Below are 17,311 nucleotides of genomic sequence, written 5' to 3' on the forward strand. Positions count from 1 at the left end.
AATTTAGTTGATGAAGCAAGGACAAAGTTTGAGAAGATTGACTCTACTTTTAAAAGAAATTCTACTGTGGGTAAAATGCTATCAAACAGTACCACATACTAAAGAGAAATCTTTTGTGAGAGTCAATCAATGTGGCAAACTTCACTGTTGTCTTATTTTAAGAAACTGGCACCCCAACCTTCAGCAACACGACGCTGATTAGTCAGCAGCTTTCAACATCCAGGCAAGACCCTCCACACATAGAAAGATTATGACTTGCTGAAGGCTCAGATGATTGGTAGTATGTTTTAGCAACAACCTATTTTTAAACTAAGGTGTATAATTTTTTTTAGACATAATGGTATTGCACACTTAATAGACTATGGTATAATGCAAACATAACTTTTATACACACTGGGAAACTAAAAAGTTTGTGCAAGTTGCTTTATTGCAACATTTGCTTTATTGAAGTAGTCTGGAACCGAACCTACAATATCTCTGAGGTATGCCTGTATTTCATGATGTGAAAACTATATGAAATGCAGACTTCAGAGTTCATAAGTGAACTTTTGAGACACAGTCACATTCATTCATTCATTTCTGTATCTATGGCAGTATATCTATCATTATTACTATACTTAATATTATATATTATTGTATTTTGAATTTCATCAATACAAAATTTATGAAAATTTGCTTTGTCCCTTGTTATATAAATACCTACGTAGTATCTTCAGTTTTGCCTCAACCCACTGTTACATTAAATTTATAGGAGGCCATTGATTTAGACTGGCTCCCACACTAAACCCCAATAGACCAAACCAAAACGGAGTCACTCACACTAAAGTTCCACATCACCAAACTGAAATGAAGTTGTTTATCTGACTTAAGAAATTAGGAGAGAGCTAACAGGCCAATCTTAGCCAAAATAATAAAGAAGTTCCCTCTGCTTTAACACTTGTAAGGAAAATTACCTGCAGTAACTTGATGTTAACCAATCTGCTTTTTGTATTATGTTATTTCCTTATTCCTGTCTAAGCTACCTTATAAAAACCAATTGTTCTGCAATGTCCAACAGAGTACCTTTCTATTTTTTATAGATAGGGTGCTGCCTGATTCATGGATTGCTAATAAAAATCAAGTAGATCTTTAAACTCAATTTGTTGAAAATTTGTTTTTTCATGCCATACAGCCTAAAGTATTTGCTGTCTGACTCTTTACAGAAAAAGTTTGTCACCCTCTGGTTTAGAACTGGGCTTCCCCTGTGACCTCAAAGCAGCTTTAGCAGAAGGAGCACTGGTCTAGGAGTCAAGCATGGTTTTTGTTCCAACACTTAACTCTCTGAGTGACTTTGAGAAGTCCCATCTTCTCTGGGCCAGCATTCCCTCAAAGATAGAGCAAAGAGTCTAAAATCAACAAGGTAACTGAAATCTGTTGTTCAGATTCCCACAAGAGTTTAGCAAGAAGAGCAGGGATGACGCAGTGTTAAATGCTGGTATGCCAGCCAGGTGTGGTTCTCCTGGAGACCAAGCGATTCAATCAGAATATCCTTTGAGGATGGCGCCACAAGGCACTCAGATCCGGGCCTCGATAGGCTGGTGAGGGAAGGAAGAGGAAGGCTCTGGGGGCTCCCAAAGCAAAGTAGCATGCCTCCAGTGGGCAATCTGACTTTGGGGAAAATAATTTTTTTTTTTTAATAAAATTTTTTAAAGCCTACAGCACCCGGTATTCCCAGGCGGTCTCCCATCCAAGTACTAACCAGGTCCGATCCTGCTTAGCTTCAGAAATCATATGAGATCGGGTGCGTTCAGAGAGGGGAAAATAATTTTTACAATCTTCAGCTTATAGCAGGTATTTTGGGTAGATTTTTGGTCTGTGCTTTGTAGAAGACCAAAAGTACTTGATCATAGCATGTATGAAAAAGTCTGTTCATTTCATTTAATGTTTAATTCAGATCTAGCAGAGAGTGGGGAGGTGGTAGGGAGTGGCGGTAAGGGGCCCTCTGGCATCCTCAGCATGTAGGAGACTTGGGATAGAAATGGAAAGTTCATAAGGCTCTGCAGTAAATCACCTTTAAGGACACCAATGTGTAGGCGCTTCACAATAGGCAATGTGGGGCAATTAAGCAGCAAGGCCAACATTATGAGCAAAGCCAGAGAGTACATCATAGCACCCAGTTTCTATGCAGTAGGCCTGTAAGCTGCATTTAGGGGCTCTCCTGAGCCTTCTTTTTCTAGTTGCAACCCCTTCCCACTTTCTCCCTGGTACCTTGCTCCCCCAGCTCCATGGCATAGCAAAGCACAACTCATTTTGTCCCCAGCTGCCTCCTGACTGCGTCCTTTGTTCCCTCTTTCTCACCTTCTGCATCCTCACCCTGCCCCTATGCTGCCCTCTCTATCTACAGCCAGCTCCCCATTCTGCTTCCCAGATGACCACCCCATTCTCTTCCACATCGTCTCCCCAGTACCCTGAGTAGTTCAGAGAACCTTTCCATGGTGTAGTTTTTTTCTTTCCCTGCTCAAGATTTCTCTCTTCCCTTCCTTAGCTCAAGAAACAAGAGAAAAGGAAAAAAAAAAATTACAAGGGCACTGCCCTTCTGGGATTTAACCACACACTCTCAGCTGGTGGCTTTTGTTTTCTGGCTTCACTGGCTTGTAAGGCCCTCGGGGCAGGGACTCTACGTCATGCTTAGCGCTGGGGGAAGATCGGCAGGACTGTTAGGCCTTAATTAGAGCAAGGCCTCAGACAGGGTAGGAGATTTTAGCAAGCAAGGGGAAAAGAAATTTCAAAATATCCGTTTGGCAGCAGTGACCACGGAGTAAGGAAGAGGATTGTTTTATTGTAGAAAGCATATAACAAAAGCCTCCCCTGCTTTTCATGAGCACAGAAAGAATATTTACACTGGCATTTTTCAAACCAAACAGCACCAGAAAACAAACTCCCTCCACAGGCCAAACATAGGGGAGTGTAGACACAAGTGCTAGTCTTGAACCCTGAGCAGGAATCGCTGCAGAAGCAAGGAAGCCATTAAGGGGGAAAAAATGCAAAATGATTTATGAGATCAAAAGAGCAATTTTCTGGTCAATGAGACATTTAGGCTAAGGCAGTGGCATGCTGGAATCACCTAAAAAGACAATTGATTTTGCAACTGGTCTCTGATTTACCTACTGCCCAGAGAGCCTTCTGCAGAACAGCCAGTATGGAGACCCCCCGCACTGTCAGCCAGGGAAGGTAAAAAAGCAAAAGCATCTTGCCTGCATCACAAATTCAAATTTTTGCATTTGAGGGCTTCTCAACTTAACATCTGCTCATGAATGCAAAAGTGGCAGCCGTTATTGAGGTCACCTGGCAATGCAGGCGGACCAGCTTGGAGAAGGGCAGCCAGACATACGGTGGCTTATTAGGAGCCAAGATACCTCAGGAAGGTGGTGAGGTCAAGACACAAAGTCCAAGTAAAGGACTGTCCTTGTCATCAGCTGAAATGCCCCAAACTGTGGGATGGCCTCCAGCGACCAGTATAAAAGGCCACTAAGAGAACAGCACACCATTTACTTCTTCCTGGAACAGGGAGGACACACAATTGTGCTTGTCCATACAACGCTCTACCCTTGTGTGAGAACCTGGACTGCAGTTTCGTAGGGGGACCATATCGTATTTCATTCTGCTTGGCTTATAGCAGTGCCTGGCACATAGTAGATTCTCAACAAATGCTCAAAGAAATAAACTGAGTTGTGGCAGTCCCCTTCCCCACTAATGGGCAGAGAGCCCCTTTACCACCAGCCCCTCCCCCACTCTACTACAAGGGACCCAAGCAAGCTTGTCGTCTTGTAATGGAATGTTTCAGGTCTTCTCAAAACAAATTAAGTATAACATTCCAGCTAGGCCACCTCTACTGCAATAAGCAAAGTCTGCTAAGTTATGAATCAATTTTAGAAGGTGCTTCTGAAATATTTAGAAGGCTCAAAAGAACCTTATAGTTTCTAACTTGCATAGCAAACTTCCCCCTTTGTTCCCTGTTCCCTGACCTTCATCAACAGGCTAACCTGAAAAGCATGACAGAGTTCTGGTTCTTAAGAAGAATTTTTTAAATAATGATTTGCTCTCAGAGAGAGAGAGAGAGAAAGAGGAAAAAAAAAAAAAAAAACCTCACTATTTAGATCTTTAGAAAGCCACCAACAGGCAAAGATGTATGCAGAGCTGAAGCGCTTTAGCAAAACCTGAAAAACACTTCACTGTGGTGGGAGCCATTTTAGGTCTAAGACAATGTACTGGCGAGATGAGGTGAGACAGACTGTTCCACCATTTTGCCTTTAGAAAAAATTCAATGGCTATCTCAATATTTTGCCATGGGTTTAAATTCTGGAATTCTTATGAAAAACAAAGCAAGAGGCTTCCCAGAAATTTCTCTGCTCTGAGAGGTCTTTCTTCTGCGGATTTCTTGGGTTGACACTGAATCTGTGCCAGAATTTCATCACCACCTAGGACTGCTATGCACTTCTGAGGCAGTTTCAGGGTTGTGACTGGGTCAAAGGCAATGACCCCACTAGTACCAGACTCTGGAAGTTCGACTGGCTAAAACCAGTCACAGGAACCTGGGCCAGTCTCTTACTGTGGGAAGCTTACCTAAGGAAGTCTCAGCCCTTGAAGCTGTCAGATCTGGCTCTGAAACAGCAACATTTACACAAAAAGGAAAGTTTGAAGGCTGGGCATGAACACTCCTCTGTCTGGTAATGCCCCATGTCAGATCTTCACCTGACTAGACCTTCTCAGCACACAGATCTCCACTTAAATGCCACATCCTCAGAAAGTTCTGATCAACCATTCTAAAGTGGCTCTCCTCCCTGGAACCACATAACCCTCACTTTTTATTTTTTTTAATTTAAATATGTTTTTTAGAGAAAGGGTCTTGCTTTGTTGCCCAGGCTGGAGTGCAGTAGTGTGATTCTAGCCCACTGCAACCTAAAACTCCTGGGCGCAAGTAATCTTCCTACCTCAGCCTCCCAAATAGCTAGGACTATGAGTACACACCAGCCATCATGTCCAGTAAATTTTCAAAATTTTTTGTGGAGGCAGGGTCTTGCTATGTTGCCCAGGCTGGTCTCAAACTCCTGGCCTCAAGCAATCCTCCTGTCTTGGCCTCGCAAAGTGTTGGGCTTACACACATGAGCCACCGTGGCTGGCCCACTTTCATTTTTAAATTTTTAAATTTTCTGTGTGCATTTGTCTTCTTTACTTATTTAGATCTATATTTTTGCTTATTCCCTTCCCTGCCAGTCCCCTCTCAGCCTCTGGAATATGCCTGGAATGTAGTAGATGCTCAATAAATGTGTTGACTGTTTATTTACCAAGAGAGCTGTTAAGAACAGCATTTCCCCTGGAAAGGAGCTGTTAGAATGAACCCCATGTTACCAAGAACTCAAAGACTTAGCATGACTTAGTACTAAAGAAAAAGTGCTGGATTTCTTTCTAGATTCTTCTCACATAACAGTGAAGAGGCTGTAAGTCATGGTCTGATTACCAGTCCATCTCCAGGGGATCCATGGAAATGGATGAGGTAGATCAATACTACTCTAGTATTATAGCAAGAGATGCAATCTTGGTATTCCACAGCATTAAAGTTTGGAAAAACATCTACTCTCCAAAGGAAAAAAAAGGGTTGATTTATAGTATTTTATACTATAAATCATTCCAGCAGAAAACCACATATTTGCCCATTTTTGTTTTGGTGAGAACAGGGCAATTGTTTGTACAGTCTTCCTGTCACACCTGCTCTGGCCTGCCCAGTATAAACAACATAGCCAAAAAGTGTAAATGGATTCAGGATAGCTTTTCAAACAATGAGATGGGGTAAGTGCCATCCTCTATAATCGTCAAGAAGCATTTTCAGCTAATCTTGGAAATTCAGTAATAATTGTAACTGGGTAAGTTTAGAAAACCTTTGTGCCTTGTCAACATTGCTATGACATATGAAGGTAAAGTATTAAGGTGAAACACAACAAAGTAATGTATAGTAATTATTCTTCTAGTCACTGGTCTATTTATTAGAATAATGATGGTACAATACACTACCCAATAATCTTATTTGGCTTTCTAGCTCCTTGAATTGGGTTTAAAATTCTTTTAGGCAAGACCAAGAGCAACATAAGTGAATAATGCCACAAAAAAACACCCCATTAAGTATGAAAATTTATAAGATGACGCAACCAAGCTTGAGTTACAAACAAAAGAATTGACATTCTATAAAGAAGAAATACACTGTTGAATCTATCAGGCATTCATTTTAATGGTAAAACAATTGCATTGCATCCATCTAATCTTGTAATTAAGATTCAAATAGGTGCAAAATGATTACTTTGTACTGGCCTATCAAAATAGAAGACATGTAGTTGTAATCTTTCTGAATAGCAGTAGTGTTTTAATTATAAATGCCTGGCTCATTATTTGCTCAAGAGCGAATGACAATTAGCTTGATCCTATTGCAACTGTTAAATGCTGTTGTTACTAAAAAAACAGGCAATACTGAGTCAGGTTTCTGATATTTCCCTTCGGTTGACAATCTTCTGATTGATACTGTACTCAAAATGTACTTAGTCATTTAAAGTCACAGGCAAGAAGGAAAATGGCTCCCAACAGTCAAAAAAAAAAAAAAAAAAAAAAAGGTGTTGCAGGAAGGGTATTTCATGGCAAGCCTGGAGAACAAAATCAGTATGAGATGAGTCACGTTCTAAAATAATTGAACCAGAGAAAGACTCCAAGCAAAATATTTTAGTTGGCCACAAAATAACACAACAACAACCACTACCACCATTCAGCCCATTAGAGGTTCAATTCTACGATAGTGCTATGGAATAGAATATTAGATAAACTGTTAGAATAAAGCAGCCATTTACACAGATGGTTCTGAATCTCAGTGTTCTTCACATCCAAGCAAACCTCGTGGAGGTTTCGGGTTTAGCACCATCTTCCTACCACCCCTATAGAGATATTTCCACAAAGGTTCCGGGTGCACTTGTCATTGGAGGGGTAGGCTTGGGTTTGGGTCCTTTTCTACTGAGAGCTCTGAGGTTACCAACGGAGGAATCAGGGAAAGCAAGAGCACAAGCATTTTCTGATTCTCAGAATTTCTGAAATATCTTTTGTTTCAGTGGCGCTGGTGAACTTGTGATAATGAAACTATACCTCTGTACACAAACCTTGACCTGCATTCTGGAGCATATTGCAAAGAACACCTTAATTTTGAAAGTACTGAACACAAAGGAGGGGGAGAAAAGCTGACACTGTGCAAGCTTTCTCTATATGTTTAGAAACATGGCTTAATTTTTAAGGCTTGAAGACCGCATTTAAAAATATCTAAAACCAATTCAGATTCTATATGAGAGGAAAAATAACTGTAAATTTTTCATTAAACATTTGTTTCCTTTTTAAAGACATTCTTTTGCATATCTGTTATTGCATGTTGAAATACGATTTGGTTACCAAGGAAACAGGTTCTGGCCCAGTGTTAGATTTGAAACTAAAATATATTTGAGAAGTTAAGCCCAAAGGAAAGAGCTCATGAAATCATTTTGAAAAGTGCCCGAACCACAGCTATATGGTCTGCAATGAACCATTCGAGGGGCTCGGTTTCATTTAGTGAAGCTCTATTTCTTTTAAGAGGGCCATCTATATTTAATATTTCCCTCTTTAAAAACTGTAACTCCTCATCCTCCCAAATTATATACATAATATAGTATATCCTTGTATATTACCTAAAATTAATTTTGGAAGCATATCATGTTTTTATTTTCATCTTCTCATATAACACGTTTAAAGACCGCTTCTTAAAATTTAAATATTTTAAATGTTTCTTATTAAGCTTGTTTACGCTCTTTGAAATCATCTCCAGAAACCCATTTATTTTTAGTTTCAAGCTAAAATGGAGCTGAATCATCACTCTTTTCAAAAAATTCTTTTGTTGTCTAATGGTACCACACCTATCATATATATGATTTAAAAAAAAAATCTCCCTTTTATGGCAGAATCATTTAATAAGTTCATAAAATCTATACATTTTTATACTATCTGAATAGCAGAGGCTATCCAATTAAAAACCCTCTCCCAAAAGATTACAACTGTCTTATTTAATTTTTGTTTTTTTAAAAGTCACATTTCAATGCATCTAATGTTCTTGCTGCATGGCTCAAAAAAAAACCCTATAAAAACATGCAAATTTCAACCTACCTGTATGTATCACTTAATGCAGTGCTAGCATGACAAGACACTCAGCCATTTTTATGTAAAGCGATGGAGACCAACTGATTTCTCTGTCTTCTTGCTCACAAGTTTTAGATGCAATTGCCACATACACACAAAAATCATACGCAGAACAGCTTGAATGAACTGTGATCACAGAACTGAATTTATCAACAGGAAAACAGGATTGAAAAAAGAAGTTTCTCATCCAAGGTTTCTCTGAGACTGCAACCAAGGAGGTGGTGTGTTGAATTTTTTTCCCCTTCCTCCTCTGAGAGTTCAAAGCTCGGAGCTGACCACTGCAAAGGCCACTGTCACATTTGCTGAAAATCAAACCACTGATACCAGCATTGAAAATACAAATTTGAGAACCCAAGTTGCTTGCACACGATGGAGTGCATAAGAGTTAAAAATAGAATCCACCTTGCCTCCTACCTGCATAATAAACATGTAAGTTTCAAGTGTTTAATTTGATATTCACATTAATTAACAATATAACATACATTATTTAAAAGACAGCAAATGCATGAAGAAAGGAGAGACACCATCTGGTAGCAGAGTTTTGTTGTTGTTGTTTTTGTTTTTAGGGTTTTGTGGGGGGATTTTGGTTTTGTTAAAAAAAAAAAAGGTAAAATCATATTTTAGATGTGATGAAAAGCAAACATCCAGAAGCAAATGAATTGGAAATGAAAGGTGATGTTGAAATATCTAAGGCTGTAATGAGGCAAAAACAAGTCTTCGCTACCAGATGATATGGCATACAGAGCATTTACATACTCACATCTGAAATACTAGGCAACGTGTAATGAATTCTAGACACAGCATGCATACACAGCACAAGCACGGCTAATCCTGCCTGCCATCTTAGGCTCGCAGAAGCAAGATACGCACTGCATGCAGCACACGAGCACTGGGGAAGGAGGAGGCAAGGGACAGCTCACCTTAAATGCAGTATCTGATTAATGTTGTAAGTGACATTGCATATCAGCCTCAGAGTCTTGGTTCAACTGGGTAGGAGGGAACAAAGAAAAATGTCATCAACTGGTGATGCAAGATGAGCCCAATCACTAAACACTGTTTAGCAAACTCCAAATTCTGCAACCAGACAGAAGGCATTTCATACACTTAAGCAGAGCTGCTCCACAATGAATGTGTCCTTCTGCTTCTGAGAATCAAACAGTCCTTTTGCTAAGGAAGAAAATAAGCTGGAAAGAACGCTCTCATATTCTCTTCTTGAAGAAAGCTTTCAATACAGTATGTATCTGGTCTGGGATGCATTTTATAGATTGTTAATTTTATAGAATTGCTAAGAAAACACCAAAACTGTTAAGCTCTTGCAAAGTAAAGAATAATGCTGATAAAGGGTATAGCATTTCTAGATTATTTTTCAAAATCCTGAATGGTGCCGGCAGGCTTGTAGGAGAATTGCATGATCAGCTGTCTGTATCTGTGCTATAACCTTTAACCACAAGCCGTGTAAATGTATCCTGCTAAATGTATCTGCAGTACGGAGCGGCAGATACCGCCTCAGAATTTTATTAAAATGTGAATGAATTTTTTTAAACTTGGAAGCAGAATAAAATCAGAACAGAAAAATAAATTGATGCTGAGTTCCTATGGCTGCATAGCTGACCATCATGAACGATAAAAGCTATCCTTAGGATACTGACCTAAATAATACTAAGACTTACAGCAGCATACTGTATGCGTTCAGAACATAGAAAAAGCACAATGATTTTTCTTCTCCCTCCCCCTCCAAAAGCTAAATTTTAAAGTAACAAGCCATTAATAAGAATACCAAAAGGCTATAGATAGTACATACTGTAAGAGAAGAAATCGTATTGTGCTGAGTTGCAATGTTTCTTTGTTTTACTTTGAGGCTTATTTTAGCTACGCTTGCATGATGACATTGACATCAGGAGGTCAGTGCTGACACTGGGTTGCTATCCATTTTATGAGTGAAATGTTTTCCAAAAATTAAATCACATCTACTCAAACACCAAATTTCATGTCGTCTTCAATACCACCTCCCTACCCCCATGGCTTAAGATTGATGGGATCTAGTTTGGCCGTATGTAATAAATTGGAATCATCTTCTGCAGATACTCCAATACATCATGGTGAGGAATTAATTTTTTAAATAAAAAACCTTCAGGAATTCTTATGCACCCCCTTTCATTCCTTCCTATCAACACACACACACACACACACACACACACACACACACACACACACACACTCTGTCTCTCTCTCTCTCTCAAAGCTCAAATTGCAATGAAATGTTTAACATGTGGAACAAAACTGTTGAAAGAGCTGCTTATTCAGGATTTTTAAGAAATGCCTAATAAGCAAATACTGTTTTGCTACAAAACCGGTGTCACCATGTCCCCAAAGAGGAAAACAGCATAGCTTGCTAGCAAAATTTCCTCCAGATCCTGCCGGCAGGTGAAAAAACAAAAAAGCATTTTATTTGCCATGCAGTATAAAACAAGAAGTCTTTTATTTTTAAGGAATAGAACAGATTCTTTTCCACTCTATTTCTTTAGCTACAAAGAAACCATACCCACCCCCACCCTTAGATCCTGGACATAAGCCAACATTTTTATAAAATGGTGAGACTGACTTTGAATATATAATATTTATAGTTTTCTTCTTCTTGTCTCTCCAAACGTCTTTAATTGCCTATTGCATCACTGAATATGCTGTTGTTAATTTTAACACGTGCAAAAATGAATTCATATTTTTTGGGGTGGCTAGTTTTCCAGCGCCTCAATTTTCTGTAAGGACTAGCTGAAAACAATCAGGTTAGCAACACATTGAAGTTCCCCAGAATTTTTTTAAAAGAGAAAATATGTTCAAACACCTTAGCTGAGGTACTAGGTTTCACAACTGGATCTTTTGTTTCTACCTCTCATTTTATCACCTGCCCCAGAGCACAAGTGATTTTTAGCTTAATGTGTGGAATGTAAACTGCCCTCCTACAGCCCATACACTTTAAAGTCTCTGAGTTGAGTTGTCCAGATGGTGGGTCATACCTGAACCATAACGAGAGTCCTCTTCTCTTTGGAGCACATCTCTCTCCCACAACTACTCCAGAAATAAATGTGGCTCTAACGAAAACAGTAGCTCCTGGTCTCACACCAATGGTGGAACCATCTTCCCCACCCCCACATCATTGCTCTATGAGCTCTGGTTAGCATTGACGGCGTCAGAAAATTAGAATGGAGTGTCCTTAGGCCAATTCCTCCTTTACCGTGGGGGTTGAGAATTAGAGAGATGATCACGCTCAGTTATAAGGCACCAATTTAATATATGGTCATCCGTAAAGCAGAATCATTAGAGTGGGGTGGGAGGAGGTTGAGGTGAACACCTAGGCACGGAGTATCTCTATTGAGATATTTTCCATTAATGACATTTGAAAGCTAGATATTCATTTAAAAATACTTGCAAATTATTATCATGTAGGCTAAATATACACATTATGGAATCAACCCTGACCACGTAGAACTAAGTCATCTGCCTCCTCTGTCGGGAATAATAAATGACAGTGACAACGACAGTAATCCACATTAGGCTCTCAGGAGATGAGTAAATAGCTTATATTCCCTTTACAGAAAGAGTGGTGAATGTGGTCAGCTCCCCTACAGGTACTTGTAAGCCAGATGCCAGGGCAAACAGTTTCCAACCCCCCTGTAGGGTTCTCTGTCCACTCTCTGTCAAAACGAGCGTAAAAGCCACGTATTGGTTTATTTTGTGATGTTCCAAGACACTATCAGTAAACGTGGTACGTTTACCAGACCTGCTAGGGTTAAACAAATGTGAACTATAGTTAAAATATTCAGAGCAACGAGGTTGTTTAGGCAGACATTCTCAACTAGTAAATCCTGTTTTATACTTTCAGAAAACCGTGCTCATGCCTGAATTACTTAAGCTTTGTCAGGATTACTAGTGGCAAGGGTATGCATTCACTTATGATTTTTAAAAATTGTGTGCTTCTCATCAGTCTCCTCGGGGCATGTGCACAAACATTAATTTAAAAGGCAAATCCCTTTTCCACAGTGAACATTTTAGCCTGTTTCTGCCACTTTGACGAGTCAAACACGAGGAACCCAAAATAATCTGGCAGGCACAGGCTGGAGAAGGACAGAGCTAGAAGTGAGGGGTGAGCCTTTCACTTTGATTAACGTGCTTACTTGCTCACGGTCTCGTTGTTCTGCAGGCTGAGCTAATTTTCTTTGCAGTCCTGTGGGTTAAAGTTAAATTGCATGGCTAATGCAATGTACATAATTCAAGTATGAACAAAGCTTGACTCTCTATGTCTTAAAAAAAAAAACATAAAGTCAGGGCACTGAGTCCCAGAGGAATACTTGGTTTATAAACATTTGGATCGGTTTGCATGTTCCTTTATGTCATTCACCACATTAAACATTACAGCTGGGTTCTTTTTACACCTAATAGAGACAGTCAACATTTGTGGGTACATTGTTATCAAGTTAGGCTATTCTAATTGAAAAAATAAAAATAAAAGTGTTTACCAAATACACTTTTGTTTAAATTCTTAGTATTTAAAAAGTTTAAGTTTTTTTTTTTTATGAGGTTGGTTATTACCTGTCTATAGCATATTTAGTCCTGGAAACAACATGGTGACTTAATTTACCAATGACCAAAAATGCCTTTGGATTTTTGAGAAAGTTCAATGCTACTTTGAACATCTCTATCTTGCCTAGAGACATGGGCAGGAACTTCTGCCTTACATATTGATCAGAGCTAAAAGGTCTATACTAGCTACCCTTATGGAGAACCTATCATATACTCAATATTTTAGCTACAGGTCCAATGTTTATTTCATTCTAACCCAATAATCCTGCAAACTGAGTATCATTGATTTTAGGTGAGGAACTAATAAAGATTACACACAGAAAATAGCAGACTTAGGATTCAAAGCTAAGTTTGCTTGATTGCAAAGTCTACATCTTTCCACCAATCCTAAGAGGCTAAAACTTCCTCCTATGGCCATACTCCAACCCTGATGTCAGTAATCTTCTTATTATGCAGACACCTGGTAGAGGACGTTGTCTCCCTGGAGTCCTGACTATCTCTGTTTATATGAATCAACCTCTACCCTCCAGGCCCTGGGAATTGTGGGAACCTGGAATGACAGCAGCTGGAGACAGGCTGTGCCTAGCAGGTGGAAAAGACACAATGAAAGGGGCGGAATCAGCTGGACCATGTAGGAAAGTTAAGTGTAGGAAGCAGAGTAAATATTTTAGTGGGAGATTTGTGATAATTCAAAAAATGTTTTATGAGGCAAAACAGGTGTCATAAATAGATTTCAGATGGAATGTATTTATTAAAAACCTTGTAAAGTCTAGTTTTTTCCCTCTCACAGGTGACCAAACAGGCTGAGAGAGATCCAGTAATTTGCCCAAGATCACACACTTCATAAGTGAGTTTATTATTAATGCAGCCTTTCACTATATTAAAAATTATAGTCAGTTTCTTTTTACACCCAATATATTCAGCATTTTTGAATAAATTTGTTATCAGGTTGTTAGACTGTTCTACTCTAAATGATCAATTAAAGAAAAATCAGTGTAACAATCAGACTAGCCTGTTCTCTTCAGTTTGTTTGGTTTGGGGTTTTTTTTTGAGATGGAGTCTCGCTATGTTGCCCAGGTGGGACTTGAACCCTCAGTGGATCCTCCTGCCTCAGCCTCCTGAGTAGCTAGGATTATAGACGCATAATACTGTGCCCAGCTGAAACTGACCTGCTTTCAACTCACAAACAGTATTTTTCTCCTGAACAGATAAGCTAAGTAGCTGTTATGATATTTTTTCCAACATATTTTTTTAAATGAACTTTTAAAAAGCCTAATTTTGAAGTAAGAAATTTTGCTCAACCAAATTTACTGTTTTATTTTATCATTAAAATGACTAAAATACTAAAATCATTTTAATGACTCTGTTAACATCTGTTCATTTTGCCCCTGTCCCAGGTCACTTCCAGTTCTGAAAGTTTGTGATTCTAAAAAAATCTAGCCCAGCTTGTTTTCTAGGTCATATAGGCCAACAGCTGGACTCTAAGACTCCTGCCTTCTGATGTATGTGGCCAGCTGACTATACTGCTTCATTGGCAGTAACTGTATATGCCAACAAGATGGCTCTCAAAGGCGGCTTTCTAATCCACCAGTTCCACCCCACCTGGGAATAGGAGAGGAAGACTATCTTTTGCTCGGTGCTCATGGGCAGTAGAATGAAGGGTTGGGTGAATGACATGCTTGAGGAGTCTGAACTTCAGGATGCCTTCTCCAGTTCTTAGACACAAGCTTCCTCAGGTCCAGCCATTAGGATCTGTGTAGGATGTGAGAAACAAGTACACGCTGTTGGCAAGCACTGGACAGCAAGCCTTGTGGACCAAACTGGGGTTACCCTCCAGGAAAGAGCTGGAAGGAAAAGGGAACTGTAAACCATGTTTTTTTTTTGTTTTTTTTTTTGTTTTTTTTTTAACAAAGGAAAAGTGGCAAATGACATAGGCTGCAAGGGAGACTGTGGTGGACAACATCTCAACCCATCTTAACCCAACTCAGATCCTCCTGTGGGATCATCCTCAACAGGTGTCATGACCATTATGGAAATCACTAACTCAGCTTTAGCAACAGAATAGTTGCTACTTTCATTTCTCAGTGCATTTGAAACATGGCACAAATAATGACCTTGAGTGCCCATGGAGATCAAGAGCATTCCTACACCCCAATCACATGTTCATTTTCTGCCATGACTGCTTGTCATGCATGCCCCAGATGGAGAGTAAGTGAAACAACAGGGCCTTCTAGCTTCTGAATTGGCAAAACACATTCAGCAGGGAAGTAGAGTTTCATCGTTTTGGAGAAACGGGCAACTACGCTGAAAAAGGAAGGTGGGGATAGAAATGAAGGTAGAAAAGTAAGAATTCTTACAGATCCATAAAAATCCACCTCGTGTGAGAGCATAATCTTATCTTTGTATCTTTCTTCACCCTGGTCAACAAATAGTTCAAGACTTAAACCTGGGAATAAACTTACTTGCTTTCTCGTCTCTCAGATACATGACCTTGCAGCTCAGAAAGGGCCACAACAATATACCGTTTCTCAGTCAGAGCAGCTTAACAAGCCTCAGTGAGTCTTTAACTCCTTTGGCCTAAAGATAAAAACACAGTACATTTTTGTTGTATTGAATTATCTACCTAGGCCCATGCCTCTGGCTTGATTCCTGGAAGCTCTTTGTATCTTCCAGGGTGCCTAGAGCATTGCCTAATACAATGGAGGGGTGTGCTGAGGGTGTTTTGGACTCACCAACACCAATCTCCGGAGTCCTTTCTCTACCACTACCAGTGGAATCTTCAGCTTTGTATCATGAAGCCCCTTCCTAAAGTTAAAGTACTTGCTTCGGGAGTTAAGTAATGGGCTTGTGGGGGGTGGGGGGTGCTGAAAATCCCTATGAAAACCTTTCAAGTACTTAATCACTTGTTTATCAAGGGGAGCTACAAGTCGTCCAGCAAGCAGACCACAGTGCTTTGTGTAAACCTGTCCCTCCTAGAACAGGGAAAGAGGAGACAGAAATAAGAGTGGCCGGACAACCCTGCCACAGCCTCCAAAGAATACCTCAACATTTCCTCAGGTCCTCAGTGGCAGAGTGTGTTTCACAGAATTGAAGGAGGAGGAGGATGCTCTAGAAAATGCCATCTAAACCATTTCTTTGAGAGAGAAGAAAATTAGGTTCAAACGAGTAAGCATCATGTTTAAATAAAGGACCCAGCAATGAGCACAGAAGCCATGTTCCTGAGTTTCTAGCATTCTGCTCTTTGTAATTCAACGCACTGGCTCAATTAAAAAAAAAAAAATTCTAAGCTGTCAAACAGATACTTAAAAATAGTTATAGATTAATTGAATTAATGACTAGATGGCAGTATGGAGGGTTTATAACATGTTTTCCAACTCCTCTCAGATGAAAATATTATACTACACTTGTTTAACTAAAAACAAAACTCAACTAAATATAATTTTAAGCAAAATAGCAAATGTTGGCCAAAATATCACCTGGAACTTCTCAAGTGTCACTTGAGACTTGTCAAAGAACCAGAATTGATTGCTATATTAAGTCAATTGACTAAGTTTAGCCTGCTGAAGTAGCCTTTATCCTCTTTGGTTTGCAAACAAAAATCTCATGATTTAGTATGAACAGCTAAAAATAAGTTGCAGGTTTCATTTTCCGTTGTTCAGTACGGTTTTGAAACTAAAAGGTGCAAAACTATGAGATTCACCAACGACTACGGAAAGTCAACAATTAAAATTGTCACCTTTCTAGCACATGATCCTGGTTGCCTATTCACAGCCAGGCCAGAGAAATGTGCGTTGCTGTCCCTCTCATCATGGTCTCTTGAGATGAGTCCCTCTAATAACTAAGGCACGGATGGAAGCTGGAAGCTGAGGCCAGTCCTGGGGTAGCAGTGGCTTGTGAGCGTATTGTCACATCCGGACAGGATGCTGCATAGGCTTCAGCCCATATGCTCAGCCTCGGTCTTACGTGATGCTGGGGACTCTGCAGAATCTGGGGATAAACACAGCTCAAATTTCGTTAAGATAGGGCTCCGGAGGTGGTGGGTGCAACGAGTCCCCCTGGATCTAAATGCCATGGCCTTGTGCAATTCCATAGCGCTAACCTAGGCGGCTCACAATAAACTTAATTTCAAAATTGTCTTTCCAGGGCCAAGTCTGGCAAAAAGGCGTTTGACAAAAGCGCAATGCTTCAAAGAGAAGGCAGCCCTCTCACTCTGTAGCATTCAGCTGTGGCACAAGGCCCAGAGACAGCAGCGCTGTTAAAAGAAAGCCCTCGGCTGAATGAGATTGAAAGGGGGCAAAGAAGGGTTAATATCCTTCCATTAAAGGAGGGGCCATTTGGTGAAGGTGAAGAGTATAATCTGTATGAAGAGCAGAGCAGACAAAGAGCCATTCCAGAAAAGAAATTGCTGTGCAGGGGTGAGAATGATGATTTGTCCTTGATTTTCACTGTGAGACCATTTCTTAGATCTGAATCTACCTAGCTTTGAAGCTATGGTCTCAGG

At 39.9% G+C, this 17,311-nt stretch overlaps 1 protein-coding gene and 1 long non-coding RNA gene across 17 annotated transcripts in view; one reads left to right on the top strand and one right to left on the bottom strand.

Annotated features, from left to right (window-relative positions):
• ZBTB38 (zinc finger and BTB domain containing 38) overlaps nucleotides 1-17,311 on the bottom strand; it is a 133,378-nt gene that overhangs the window by 62,667 nt on the left and 53,400 nt on the right. For 5 of the 16 annotated variants that reach the window (XM_032258712.1, XM_032258731.1, XM_032258738.1 and 2 more), the window contains one exon: nucleotides 9,153-9,218. The exons of 1 other annotated variant lie outside the window; for it this stretch is intronic. The gene's annotated coding sequence lies outside the window, so the exon portion shown is untranslated. Of the gene's footprint in view, nucleotides 1-6,237; nucleotides 6,669-8,199; nucleotides 8,647-9,152; nucleotides 9,219-9,334; nucleotides 9,983-10,033; nucleotides 11,215-11,246; nucleotides 13,514-14,706; nucleotides 15,388-17,311 lie in introns of those variants that run through there. 10 more of the 16 variants (XM_032258746.1, XM_032258798.1, XM_032258769.1 and 7 more) reach the window with 9 other exon arrangements.
• LOC116536972 lies at nucleotides 9,348-13,809 on the top strand. The gene is made up of 2 exons (XR_004262908.1): nucleotides 9,348-9,465; nucleotides 13,601-13,809. It is a non-coding gene; the product is annotated as an uncharacterized LOC116536972 (long non-coding RNA).

The sequence above is a fragment of the Sapajus apella genome, unplaced genomic scaffold (genome assembly GCF_009761245.1).
Source record: "Sapajus apella isolate SASKATOON/1434 unplaced genomic scaffold, GSC_monkey_1.0 scaffold4, whole genome shotgun sequence".
Classification (NCBI taxonomy): domain Eukaryota; kingdom Metazoa; phylum Chordata; class Mammalia; order Primates; family Cebidae; genus Sapajus; species Sapajus apella.